Source organism: Gossypium raimondii, chromosome 8 (genome assembly GCF_025698545.1).
Source record: "Gossypium raimondii isolate GPD5lz chromosome 8, ASM2569854v1, whole genome shotgun sequence".
Taxonomy (NCBI): Eukaryota; Viridiplantae; Streptophyta; class Magnoliopsida; order Malvales; family Malvaceae; genus Gossypium; species Gossypium raimondii.
This window is the reverse complement of record NC_068572.1, coordinates 29548836-29561491: the sequence shown is the minus strand read 5'-3', so window position 1 is coordinate 29561491 and position 12656 is coordinate 29548836. Positions and strand designations below refer to the sequence as shown.

Below are 12656 nucleotides of genomic sequence, written 5' to 3'. Positions count from 1 at the left end.
TATGTATTATTTATTTTAGTTTTGATTCTAAATTTTATTTTATTTTATTACCTTGCATTGTATATTTTAGTGTTCTAACTTTTGGATTTTAATTATGTTATTAATTTATTATTTTAAATTCTAAATTTAAATTCATTAATTTTATATTTATATTTAGTTTTAAAGTTAATTTTTTGTAGAAAATTTAATTTAAATAATATTTTTATTTATCCTTAAAACATAATATAATATTTATCATAGAAATAAATATTATTTGAAAAAAAAGTATTTTTTTAAAAGATATATTTTTAGCGGCGTTTGTGTCAAAAGCGTCGCTAAAGGTCTATTCTATAGCGGCGTTTGTGGAAAAAGCGCCGCTAAAGGTCTTGGTCTTTCGTGGCGTTTTTAGGAAAAGCGCCGCTAAAGGTCTTGGTCTTTAGCGGCGTTTATGGGAAAAGCGCCGCTAAAGGTCTTGGTCTTTAGCGGCGCTTGTGGGAAAAGCGCCGCTGAAGGTCATGGTCTTTAACGGCGTTTGTGGAAAAATCACCGGTAAAGGTCTTGGTCTTTAGCAGCATTTATTTCTAAAAACGTCGCTAAAGTTAGCGACGATGTCATTAGCGGCGTTTTTGGCGACGCTTTTAAAAGCGCCGCAAAAAGCGCCGCTAAAAACCTGTTTTGGTGTAGTGTGTATCTATAGTATTATTTAAGTCCTTAACTGAGTTGGTGTCACAAGTCAACTAAGCACGAACTCAATTATGAAAATTATGAAAATGTCCTTCCGTAATTAAAATAAATCATATTATTCAAGAATATTTTAGTCTTTTAATTTTTAAAAGAAAACCAATAAAATTTTGCATGTGATTGGATTTGAACCTATGCTATTTACATCAATAAAATATTATTTTTCCATCGAACCAAAGTTTTATTTTAATATAATATTTACGTTTTAATATTATACATTTTTCATGTGTTATTATTAATTAGTTTCAAACTAAGCATTTCGTTATTTATTGTATGTTATTTTTAAACACACCTCTGTATTATAAAAAAGTAGATTCCACACATACGTGTGTGGTAGAATTTCTAATATTGATTGAGTTGGTGTCACAAGTCAACTCAACATTAACTCAAAATGGGTGACGATGCCATGGTAAACAATTGTAATGCATTTAGTATTCTTAATATGATGTATTTACGTGTTTAAATTTCATTTTACTAACAATTTAATCATTTTCTTTTCATTTTGATATTCTACATTTTCCATGTGTTATTATTAATTAGTTTCAAAACATACATTTCATTATTTATTCTATATTACTTTTAAACTAATTATGTGTTCCAAGTACATAGTTTCTCATGCATATGTGTGTAATAAAATTTGTAATATTGATAATGTCATTGATTGAGTTGGTGTCACAGTGATTAAATACCAACTCAAGATTGACGATAACATCATGATAAACAATTTTATTGCATTTAGTATTTTAAATATGATGTATTTACGTGTTTAAATTTCATTTTACTCACAATTTAATCTATTTTTTCAATTTAATATGGTACATATTGCATGTGTCACTACAAGAAAATAAGCATTAGCAACCAAAATTTGGCAACGAAATTTTATATTATTGTTTAATACAACAACATTTTATGTTGTTGTGTAAAAGTGGAATATTTGCAATGATTTTTGTCACATCCTGAAATTGGGTCTAGAAGGTTCGAGGGTAATTTTGGGATAATAGCTCAAAATGTGTTCGAAAATTCAAAGCATGGTAAACTGGAAATGTCTTTGTCTATGGCTTTTTAAAATTAAATCAATTTGTGAAAATAAGGTGAAAAAGACTTTCAATTTTAGAAGGAAGACTATTTTGTAAAAGATATTAATTTAAGAGTAGCTTTAAAGCAATTATACCAAGTTTTAAAATCAGTCCATTTATCCCACTTTCACCCTACTTTTGAAGTGAAAAAAAATAAGAGCAGCCATCTCCCCTTTTTCTTTGTACCGTCCATTAGAGAGAAAAACCCCTAAACTTCATCCTTCAAATTTTGGTCTTCATTACTCCAATATCTTATTTTCTACCATCTTCCAAACACTAAACCTCCCTAGAATTGCAAAAAAAGCATCAAGAACACCATTGATTTTGCTATTGATTAACTTGTGGGTTTTTTGAATTTTTAATCAAAAGCTTGTTTTTCCCTTAATCAAGATAATGCTTCATTTTCCTAATAGTTTTTGATGAACTCTAGCTATTTAAGTTGAGTTTTTATCTATTGAATCAACAGTTTTGTGTAAATGCTAAAATTTGGGGCGTTAATGGTGAAATTCAAGATTTTGATTGAAATCGATGTTTCAAAGTGTTTTTAAACTTGTTTTGATGTGATTAGATGATTACTAAACTCTTTTTAAATGTTTTGTTAAAATTTTTTAAGGTTTTGTTAAGTTTTTATGAAAGATGACCATTGTATGTCAAAATTTTGGAACCATTATTCTGAGGAGTTTAGAGTGGTTTGAAGGTTGATATTCATTCTTAGGCAATCAATTAGATGATTGGAATAAGATTTAAGAAAAGTGAATGAGTAGGAATTGAGATTTTTGCGTTTTGGTTATGCTGGTAAAAAATTTCAGTTCCAATAGGAACTAGTTTAGGCCTGCTTTTTTGGTTGCTTTAGGTGAGTTTATGGTTGAATATTAATTTTGGGTGTTGTATGATTTATATTGGTGAAGATTAAAAACTATTGGAGTATTTGACAAGCAAGGCAAAGGAAAAGGAAAAGAAAAAGCTAGTTTAAGCTTTTAGTGACTAGGCGAAAGAACGAATGATGAGTGTTAGGAATCGCTACTTGTAGACACGATTCATAGTGTTAAACGGGAGCTTAGGAGTAGCTTAAAATCCTAATCTATGTTCTGAGTGTAAGCTTTCTTATCCCCTCATTTAATATGCAAATTATGTGATTATGTGATGTGAATTGAGTAATAGGTTGTGATAATGGGGCATGTGATATATGTTGTGATAACAATTGTGGAATGTGTTAGTTGTGGGCATATTAAACATGCTGAATGACAGTGATGATCGTGTGTTAATGATGTAATGTAAACTGAAAAGGTGCAGAAAATTATAAGTATATATATGTCTTTTATTGTGGATGTTTTGGCCTTGTGACCTCTCGAGACTGTTGGATATAGTTGGCATGCCATAGGATTTTGTGATTACTCACCCTTTGTGTTGTGATTTGGGACTTTGGGGCATGGAACAATTTTGGGAATTTGAGTTCAGCTCCATTCTTCGAGATATGTTGGTGTGTTGGAGAGTGTTAGCTTGTTGCTACACTTTTGGGATATGTTCGAATCTTTGAGTCAATGGTGTGTTGGAGATCTGTGTATCCAATGTGTGGTGGTGGAGCCCGTTTTTTTGTTTCATAGCCTCAAGTGTCAATTTATCGTTGAATGTAATATTATGAAATGTGATGTATCCTATTTATTATGTAACTACAAAGTTAGAAGAGTTGGTAATTGATGCATGTATATTTTAATATGTTGCTATAGTTAAACATGTATGTAATTGTGTTTTAGATGTTTTCATTTAACGCATGACATCATGTTTATTTGGTGGTCTTTTCGGTTATTCACTGAGCTTGTTTAAACTCACTCGCTCTTTCTAAACATTGTAGATAGTTAGTGTTTCCTATGTGGGCGGTGCGGAATTCTAAGGAAATGATCCAAGTTAGGCTTTATTGTTTAAGTAGGTGATATTTTTGCTATTCTTTGAATTGTGAGAATAAGATAATGTGGTAGATACTTTTGGTTGATTTTAGACTCTTAGGAATTGACGGATGTTTGATATTATGTTATTAGTTTTGTCTTGGATAGAATATTTGGTGATGCTTTAAACTACAAATATGGTTATTTTGTTGTTGAATATTGAGCGTTGGATTCATGTTGAAGTGATAAATGTTTGAATATGTTAAATGTCCTAATTTGCTGTGATTTAGGCGAAATGTACAGAGATATCAATAATCAGGGCATGTGTACCGATACCTCCTTGTTGAAATGAATGTGCAGGAAGTCAATAGCTTAATTTGGTATCGATACCCTTCTTCGAGTATCGATACTCGGAATGAAAATATAGATACTCTTTGCTTTGTATCAATAATTTGTATAGTTCCATATTTTGTGAAGAAACAGAATGCTAAAAAGGTACAGATTTTTCTAATGGTATTGATAGCTATATTCATAAATATCGATACTTGAGATTGAGTATCAGTACCTATGTGATTTCTTTGGGAATTTTTGTTAGATCGTCCCCATGCATGATTAACTTTTTATTAATGTAGATAAACGTTTGATAAGTCGATTTAAATGTTGCCAAGGTGTTAAAAACTCAATACTCTCCTAAAAATTTGATAGTGATGATAGTTGCATGTATTTAAGATTGTGTGAATATGTATGAGTTCGATGTTTGATGTAGTGTCCTGCTACTCGATCTCAGCAATCGGGCTAGATACAGGGTGTTATATTTGGTGGTATCAGAGCCTAGGTTATCTAACACTCAAACCTAATTTATTGATTTACGGGTTGGGGTTATGCAACCCATGTATCCAGAAACCTACGTGTCTAAATTTTTCTGATTACTTCAACTATTTGAGATTTTTCTTTTTGAAATTGCATGAACTTTCCTGAAATTGGGGTAGGACTAGGAACACATTGCCTTTATTCTAATTTTTTCTTGTAGGAACATGACTTGAATCATGTCACTGCCACTCAGATCTTTGGTTTTTTTGTGTGTGTTAGATTAGATTCGATATGCCTCATAGACGTGAGAATGTGAATACGAATGCTCAAGAGGATGATACATCCTCCGCACCTCTTGTGCCACCGCGTAGAGTAAATATACTTGATAAGGGTGTTGGCCTGCCAATCTGTACATGTTAACCGAGGACTGCCACTTGAACGTTTATGGGCGTTGAGTGGTAAAGAGTTCTCAGGAGTGAAAGGCACCGGTCCAACCATAACAGAGTACTGACTTGAAGGAGTTGAGAGGATCCTTGAGCAAATGTCCTATTCTGACGAGGAGAAACTAGGTTGGACTATGTCCCTACTCGCCGTGAAGCCCACCATTGGTGGAATACTGTAAAGAGAGGTACTACTGTAGACCGTTTGACTTGGGATTATTTTCTTGAAGTGTTTAAAAGGAAGTTTATAGGTGAGCAAAACATGGAAGCCCGTAAATAGAAGTTTCTGGACCTAGTTCAAGGTAATTTGTCTGTGGCTGATTATAAGTCAGAGTTTGTTCGACTTAGTTAGTATGCTATTGAGATGGTTCTTATTGAAAAAGGATTGATGAGTTTATCTAGTGGCTCAGAGCACTGAGCTTTTCGATGAGTTGGTTAAGAAAACGAAGGATGTTGTGGAGATGTTGGTTGAGCTGTCGCGTTCTATGGTAACTGAATCGAGTAAGAGAACTTTTGATGTCGCATCTAGATGTCCACCTAAGAGATGACATGATAATCAGAGTTCTAGTAGAGGTGCTAGACACAGGGTTTCGGTCGAGTTAGTTTAAGCAGTAGAGCAATGTTGTGGTTAGTATTGGTGGATCGACAGGTGTTTCTGTATGGCCACTTCGTGTGTATTGTGAGCGTAGGCATCCTGAGAGTGTCATTAACTGACAGGTGGATGTTTAAAGTGTGGCTCGAATGAACACTTGTTGAGGAATTGTCTGAATAGAGTTAAGGTTTCACGGACCTAGAGTTCTGCACCTGTACTTGTGCCTGTTAGAGGTTGTGGCTGAGGTAGAGGTGGTAATGAGAGACCGGTTGGGCAGTGGGCTGTTGCTCATACCATTGCTACTCAGGTTGAGATCGAAGGACCAGCTCGTGTATATGCTGTTAGGAAGCCACAAAATTAAGATTCAATTGTCGAGATTGTGAGTATTTTTACCTTGTATTCCATTCCTTTATTCTCATTGGTAGATTTAGGTTATACGCTTTCATAAATTTTTAGTGATTTAGCTAATAAGTGGAGAATTCTGACAGAGACTATTAAATTAGGAACAACGATTATGAGTTCTTTAGACGAGAGTGTTGTAGTGAATAGAGGAAGTTGTTAGTGAAGTTTTGTAAAATCTAAATTATATAGATTTTTATAGTTGTTTATGACACCTTTTTCCTAAAAAAATATGTTAATCCTGAATATTTGGATATTTAATTGGGTGAATTTTGTTTACATTGAGAAAATGGGCTTGATTTATTAAAGTATGCAATTTTATGCTTTTATGTATTGAATTTTAGCATAATTTAATTATTTCATGTTACATAATAATATACTTTATTTAATTGTTGCATTGGGACCATGAAATTAATAAGTTGAGAAGCTTATCTATTAATTGTACATGGACATGAGCTCTATCCTTTTTTGGACGGCAAAGGCAAGCAAATTGAGTCAAGAGAAAGTCACTTTGATCCAGCTAAATTTGATTTAGTTAAAGAGAAAGTCTAACAAGTATTTGGGTCACAAAACCCTCCAAGTAAGGGGAAAGAAGCCCAATTCGGAAAGGGCATATGAGCAGCCCAAAATAAGGTTTTGGAAGATTTATTCAGAGGTTCTCACACTTGTAAAACAATTAAAAATAAGCTTTCAACAAACACCCAAGAAACCATCCAACCCTTGCTTGATTCACGCATGAAATCAAGCATGAATCAAGCAACCATCAACCTCCTTTTCCACATTGCATGGCCAGCCAAGTGAAAGAGGTATTCAAGGAATGGTTTGACTATTTTTAGCAAACCTCTAAGCATCCCTTCAAGTATAAATAGGCCTTCCATTTGACAACATCAAACACGCCTCACTTCACATTCTATCATATTTTCTCTGATCTCCTTTTCTCTCCCTCTCAAGCATAAACCATCCATTTTCACCTTCAAGGTTAGCAATTCCTCGAGAAAGTTCTCTCTTGGCTGGCCACCTTGAGGGGCATTTTGCAAAGGAGCAATTATGAGGATTGGTGGAAGCCATCACAATCGATTTTCAGAGGATTGCTGAAATTATTTAGAGTTTCTTCTTCCTTAATCTTTATTTTTGTTCTTTTTATTTAACATGTTTACAATTTGCTTTGTTGTTTTTTCATTAACGATGATAGCTTAATTTTTTTGCTAGAATGATTACATGAATTTGATGAAGTTCATTTGATCTATGTTCATTATGTTCTATGCCTCAATCGATCATTCGTTCAATTAAAATCATACATGTATTTCATTCATTAAAATGTGATTGAATGCATTAGAATTATTTGATCAAACCTAGCCAAATGACGATTAATAGACACAATAATTGAAAGGTGCATGCTTAATTTAGATCTTATCCCGATTAAATTAAAGGTTTGCAATAACTCGAGAGAGCTCTATTACCTTGCATACCTTTTAGATTTGTGTGATTAAATTGTTTCAAACCTAATTTGTCCTTGTCACTTCACATAAACTTTAAGAAACCCTTACCTAAACATGATCATGGTAGTATGCATGTTTTTCTAAGTAAAAGATTTCGAAAGGACTTAATGAAAGATCAAGTTTCTATGGAATATTTTCTAGAAAGTTGTTAACATGATGAAAATGAATTAAGTCAAATGCTATAATTATTCTAGCCTATTCATGTTATTATTGTTGAAGCTTTTGAATTTGCTACTAAACCCATTTCATACGTTTTAATTATACGTTTTAATTATTCAACACACTTAGGTTAATTTGCATTTAGGATCATTTTGCATCTAGTTAGTTATTTCTACATCAATCACTCGAAATTATTTTGTTTTTATCACCAATTTGTAAACTTTAATTTTGAAAAATATTGATTAACATATATAGTCCCTTTGGAGACGATAACTCTTTTACTTATTACTTGAGAATGACTGTGTACACTTGCACAAACCTACACATTACAAGTTTTTGGCGCCATTGCCGGAGAATGTTGCCTTAATCATTCCTCGATCTATTTCCTGTAGACCCTGAAACCAAGTGAACATTCAGACAAAGAAAACGCGAAAGATTAGCCCAGAGACAAGCCTCAGAAATGGACCTTGAAAATAAAAATGATGTTCAAGGGAATGGAGTTGCTAATGTTCGTAATCCAATCCTTATTGTTGACGATAGGGATAGGCTATAAGGTAGTATGTTGTGCCACTTTTTAAAGAACTAAATTCGAGAATTAGAATATCAGAGATTGAGGCACCACATTTTGAATTGAAGCCTGTGATGTTTCAAATGCTTCAAACAATGGGCCAATTTAGTAGAATGCCCACAGAAGATCCATATCTTCACCTTTGATTGTTTAGGGAGGTGAGCGATTCCTTCAAGATAGCCAATGTAACTGAGACGCATTGAGGTTGAAGTTGTTTCCATACTCATTGCGAGATCGAGCACGAGCATGGCTTAATTCGTTTCCACCACATTCAATTTCAACATGGCAAGAATTAGCTGAACACTTGTAAACTCTAATTTATAGAGTTTTTTTAGTTGTTTATGACACTTCTTTACTTGACAAATTATGTCAATCCCGAGAATATGATAGTTAGTTGGGTGAATTTTGTTCATATTGCGATGATGAGCATAATATAAAAAAATATTCAATTATGCTTTTATGTATCAAATTTAGGTATAATTTAATTATTTCATGTTATATATTAATTTCCTATATTTATTTGTTGCAGTGGGACCATGGAGTTAATAATTTATGAAGCTCATTTTAATTTTGCATGGACATGAGACTTCTTCTACCCTAGTTGGATGACAAAGGCTTGCAATTTGGGTCATGAAGAGGTCACCTTGATCGAATGAAAGATGGTTAAAATGAATGACAAGTCTGATAAGTTAATTGGGTCACAAAATCGTCCAAGCAAGGGAAAAAAAGCCCAATTCGGCAATGGCATATGAGAAGCCCAAAATCAGCTTTTGGGAGATTTATTCTAAGGTCCCTACACTTGTAAAACAATTACAATATAGCACACAATTTTTACCCATGAAACCGTACACCTCCTTGCTTGATTCATGCATGAAATCAAGCACGAATCAAGCAACCAACAACCTCCCCTTTCCACAAATCATGGCTGGCCAAGAGTGAGAGAAACCTAAGGGAATTTTGAAATATTTTTAGTAAACCTATTAGCCAGCCCACAAGTATAAATAGAGCTCTCATTCACCTTTCATTTCATCGCTTAACACATATTTCACCTCTCATTCTTCATCCTTCATCATTCTCTCAATCTTTCATTCCTTTCCTTCTCATGCATAAACCATCCATTTTCCCGTCTATTTAGCTAGCAATTCCTTGAGAAAATTCTCCCTTGGCTAGCCACCTTGAGGAGCGTCTTGCAAAGGAGAAATTATGAGGATCTAAAGAAGCTATCGTGATCAATTTCTGAAGGACTGCCAAAATTACTTCAGAGTTTCTTCTTCCTTAATCTTTATCGTTGTTCAATATGTTTGCAATTTGCTTTGATTTTTTTCCATTAACGGTGGTAGTTTAATTTTGTTTAACTAGAATGATCAAATTAATTTGATGCAATTCATTTGATTTATGTCCATGACATTTTGTGCCTCAATCAATCATGCTTTCAATTAAAATCATGCATGTATTTCATTCATTAAAATGTGATTGAATGCATTAAATTAGTTTATCAAACCTAGCCAAATGACGATTAACAGACACAATTATTGAAAGGTGCTTGCTTAATTTAGATCCTAGTCAGATTAAATTAAAGGTTCACAATAACTTGAGAGAGCTCTATTACCTTGCATAACTTTTAGATTTGTGTGATTAAATTGTTTCAAACCTAATCCGTCCCTGTTACTTCACATAAAATCGATGAAACCCTTAGTTAAATACGATCAAGGTAGTATGCATGTTTTCTTTGTAAAAGATTCCAAAAGAACTTAATATTGGTTTCAAAAATTTCATGAAAGATTGAGTTGCCAAGGAATATTTTCTAGAACATTGTAAGCATGATGAAAATGAACTAATTCAAATAATGTAATTATTCCAGCCTATTCATGTTATCGGTGTTGAAATCTTGTGAATTTTGCTATTAAATCAATCTCTTCCATTTTCATTATTCATTACACTTAGGTTAATTTTGCATTTACGATAAATTATTCCTTTAATTACTTATTTTTATCAAACAGTCAAAATTATTGTGTTTTTCTCACCAACTTGTGAAACTTTAATTTTACAAAATATTGATTAACATATACAGTCCCTGTGGAGACGATAACTCTTATACTTCCTTATTACTTAATAACGACTGTGTAGACTTTCACAAACCCAGTGTTACAAATTTTTAGAGCTGCTTCCCGAGAATGTTACCTTAATAATTTTTTTTGTGAAATTATTCTTTGCAATTTGGTTTTTTTATGCTTATTTAATTTCTAACTTGACTAATTAATTCTTTAATATTTTGTGATTTTTTTCAGGTGTTTAGGAGCATAGATCGAATTATCAATTTATTACCTATAGACCCTGAAATCGAGTGGACATTAGACAAAGAAGATGCCAAAGATTAGCCTAAAGACCAGCCGCAAAAATGGACATTGGAAATCAAAACGATGTTTAAGGAAATGAAACCACTAATGTTTGTAATCCAATCATTATTGCTGGTGATAGGGATCGAGCCATAAGACAGTATACTGTGCTCCTTTTTAATAAGTTAAATTCGGGAATTAAGAGACGGGAGATCGGGGCACCGTAGTTTGAATTAAAGACTGTGATGTTTGAAATGCTTCAAACAATGGGCCAATTTAGTGGTATGCCCACAGAAGATCCACACTTTCACTTTCGATTATTCATAGAGGTGAACGATTCCTTTAAGATAGCTGGTGTAATTGAAGACACATTGAGGTTGAAGTTGTTTCCGTACTCGTTGGGAGATCGAACACAAGCATGGCTTAATTTGTTGCCACCACATTCAATTTCAACTTGGCAAGAATTAGCTGAACGCTTTCTGGTAAAGTATTTCCAACCTAGAAAAATGCTAAGTTGAGGAACGAGATCACCACTTTCCAGCAAATGGATGATGAGTCCCTATACGAGGCGTGGGAAAGATTCAAGGAGTTACTTCGTAGATGCCCTCACCAAGGGATTCCATATTGCATCCAATTGGAGAAGTTTTATAATGGTCTCAACGTACATACAAGGTTGGTGGTAGATGCTTCTATGAATAGTGCTCTTATTAAAGTCTTATGATGAGGCTTACGAGATCATCGAGAGAATAGCCAGTAACAATTACTAGTGGCCGACAAATTGAGCAGTTTCAAGAAGACAAGTAGCCGAACTGCATGAAGTAGATCCGCTTACTTCACTCTCAGCTCAGGTATCTTCTATCTCTTCAATGTTGAAACAGTTTACTACTAATGGTTTAAATCTTGTTGTAGCTAACCACCAAGTCAATTTGACGATATTTCCTGTGTATATTGTGGAGATGGCCATTCTTTCAAGAATTGTCCATCAAATCCTGAGTCAGTTTATTATGTAAGAAATCAACCCCAAAATAGAAGTGGATAAGGACCACAGTCCAACTTTTATAATCCTTCATGGCGTAATCATCCCAACTTTTCTTAAAGTAATAAAGGAAATGGACCCAACAACACCTACACGCAACATAGACCAAGTCAACCCCAAGAGTTTAATCAACAAGATTTAAAACGACCATAACCTGAACCATCTAACAGTTTGGAGAATTTGTTGAAGGTGTACATGGTGAAGAATGACACCTTAATCCAAAGCCAATCAGCAAAACTGAAAATTTTGGAGAACCAAATAGATTAGTTAGCTACGGAGCTTTGTAATCGATCGCAAGTAGCCTTGCCAAACGATACAGAAAATCCAAGGCATTTTTGTAAGGAACATTGCAAGGTAGTTGCTTTACGAAGTGGTAAGAATTTGGAACCCAAGGAAGCTGTGGTTAAAGATGAACCTACTGAGAAGGAGGAAAGTCAGCCAACAATTGAAATTCCTGCACCATTGAAATTCCTTCATGGCGTAATCATCCCAACTTTTCTTAGAGTAATAAAGGAAATGGACCCAACAACGCCTACATGCAACATAGACCAAGTTAACCCCAAGAGTTTAATCAACAAGTTTTAAAACCACCATAAGCTGAACCATCTAACAGTTTGGAGAATTTTTTGAAGGTGTACATGGTGAAGAATGACACCTTAATCCAAAGCCAATCAGCAAAACTGAAAATTTTGGAGAACCAAATAGATTAGTTAGCTACGGAGCTTCGTAATCGATCGCAAGTAGCCTTGCCAAACGATAGGGAAAATCCAAGGCATTTGTGTAAGGAACATTGCAAGGTAGTTGGTTTACGAAGTGGTAAGAATTTGGAACCCAAGGAAGTTGTGGTTAAAGATGAACCTACTGAGAAGGAGGAAAGTCAGCCAACAATTGCAATTCCTGCACCATTAGAGCTAGAACTTACAAAGTCTAATGAGGTAGAATCTAAACTAATGAATTTTGATATGTTAACACCTTCTTTACATGCAGATTTATATCTTTAGAAAAGTTGTCTAGCCAGACCCAAAGATTCTAGCACCATAAGCAGAAACAAGAGGTGCAATTCAAGAAGTTTTTGGATGTTCTATAGCAACTTCACATTAATATCTCGTTGGTGGAGGCCTTAAAACAAATTCTCAAC

At 33.9% G+C, this 12656-nt stretch overlaps 1 non-coding gene across 1 annotated transcript; it reads right to left on the bottom strand.

The window, feature by feature from the left end:
• Positions 1-10993: 10993 nt before the first annotated feature.
• On the bottom strand, positions 10994-11100 carry LOC128032182 (small nucleolar RNA R71). Its single transcript, XR_008188311.1, has one exon. It is a non-coding gene; the product is annotated as a small nucleolar RNA R71 (small nucleolar RNA).
• Positions 11101-12656: the final 1556 nt, after the last annotated feature.